Consider the following 2,467-nt stretch of genomic DNA (forward strand, 5'->3'; position numbering starts at 1 on the left):
TATCTGAAAAATATGTTTTCATTTAATTTCCCCTTTCCTCAAATTTATACACTCTTGGTACCCATCTAGGTATATTCTTAGGTCAGGGACAAGACAAAAAATGTCTGTGAGATAAGATAGTGAATATAATCTATGACAGGGAGGAAGCTCAGAAATAAATGCAGAGGCTAGACTTTAAAAAACAATCCTGGAGTTGTTATTGATGCCTTGTTTAAAAGTAGTCTGGTATTGACTATAAATATAGTAAAACTGTTAGCACATCTTTAGATTGTAGTGAGAATTGCATGGAAAGATTCATGGAGAGTCACATCTATCTCAAAACCCAGCATCTAGGTGCTACCCAATGGCAGTGAGGATTTTCCATTTCTTGGAAAAGTTTTGGGCTGTACTTTCTCCTGAGAGTAGACTAATGTCACAGCCTAGGCTTGGCACACTTGACTACCATTAAGTCTTTTCTGGGAACTTAAGTCAAACTTAAGTTTTTTGGGAAGACAATTGGAGTGGTATCCACATAAAATCCACATATACCTGGAGAAGAAAAGGCAAATAACTGTTAATAATGGGAAGAAATAAAATAGTAGCTGACATTCTATTTTAGCCCCACATGGCTGTTATGTTTCAACAGAATCTTTATAGCCTGTGATGGGCAATTATTCACTTGAATAAGGTAAGGGAAATTCTTCTCATTTAATTACTTCAAGAAGCATTAGCTAAGACTGCTGAACAAATGGTAGAAACACATTTGAGAACTGAAAACAATACACAGTTGAGTTGGTTATGGGTTGATTATTTATCATAGCACAGGTTATCTAAATTTATGTGCTATATGCTCTTGGCCATCCAAAATATTTAGAGATAACTAACATCAAAAGGAAATTATTTGAAAAACAAACCTGTACTAAAATAAGAAAATAGACCCTTTCCTAACATTATTCTCTAAATAATGCAGTATAAAAACTGTTTGCATAAACTTTACATTGTGTTATAAATTTAAAATATTCTAGAAATCACTTAAAATCCTACTGGGAGGAGAGGTTATATGCAAATAATATGCCATTTTATATAAAAGACTTGAGTGTGAGAAATTAGGCATCTAAGAAGGCCCTGGAATCAATCTCTCACAGATACTAAGGGATAACTGGACTTTTTTAATTTCAGGGTTCCAAGAAATGTCTTGAGTATCTGAAAAATAGGTATTTGTTTAATTTCCCCTTTCCTCAAATTTATACACTCTGTCCCTTTTATTTCTTAGGCTTTACTTATTATAGGTTGATCTTTCTAAAGTGTTTATTATATTCTAAACATGTCTTGTATATGCATGTCTTGCAGGCATATATTTTCTGTGTTTAAGCATATGTATGTTTATATGTGAGTACTTGAAGAAACAGGATACAAACACCATTGTTTAATTTTGACAAAATGTTGATGAAGCAAGCTATCAGGGGCTCTCTTGAAAATAATTTTCAAGAGAATATACATTGCCTTTTGAAAATGGATTAACAACACAGAAACAGAGAAAACTCCAATGTGTTGGCTCTATGTATCTAGCCCCGTTTTTAATGTTCAGTGACTTCAGGGATTTCATTATAGTAAAGTCATCCTCACTGCATGGGCAATAGGGTACCAATTAGAAGAACTTTCAGCCTTTAATGAATTATACAGGATATTTGAAACTTCAGCGAAGTAAATCACTTGGGAACTAATTAGAAGTTTTCCCCAATAACTGGTGAATAACTTTTTAAATTTTGTTTTGCTTACAAATGTAATACATGTTAAACATAGAAAATATGGACAACTATGGAAAAGAATGTAAAATCCACCACCATCTCGTCATTTAAGAAAACTATAATGAGCATGTATATTGAAGCGGAAATTTCTGGACTTTTTGGAGACTCTAATATGTCATGCGATGTTTTTCTGGAAGCTGTCTTATGAGAGGATAGTTTGCTAAAGCAGTCATGTGAGAGGATGTTTTGCTGAGGGAGACATTTGAGAGGACACTTGATATTTGAAAGGAGTCACCACAAATAAAGCTTAGCATCTCAATATAAGGCAAACCAATACATGTGTTTTATCAGCAGAGACTAGCAAGGTAGAGCAAAGCAGAGCAAGGCAAACCAATGTTCTCAGTCCCACAGTCTGAGGGGTTATATTTATATTCGTTCTAAACATCATGCATGCTTTCACTTCTTTGCAATAGCAAAACATCCTCTCACTTGTGTCTGATTTGGGAAAACATTCTTTCACATGTTTGCTTCAGCAAAATATATTTTCACCTGTCTGCCCCAGCAAAACATCATTATAACCCTTTTCTTCAAAAAACAAAAACAAAAAATCCCAGAAAATTTCATGTTACAGCACATACTGTTTTTGTTCCTAGACAGCCTCATCTAGATGAACCCCAGTTATGGCAAAGCCTAGAAGTCTTTATTTTTTTGAAAATGCTCTTCATTTTTTTGGAAAATGA

The sequence above is a fragment of the Micromys minutus genome, assembly GCF_963924665.1.
Source record: "Micromys minutus genome assembly, chromosome: X".
NCBI lineage: Eukaryota > Metazoa > Chordata > Mammalia > Rodentia > Muridae > Micromys > Micromys minutus.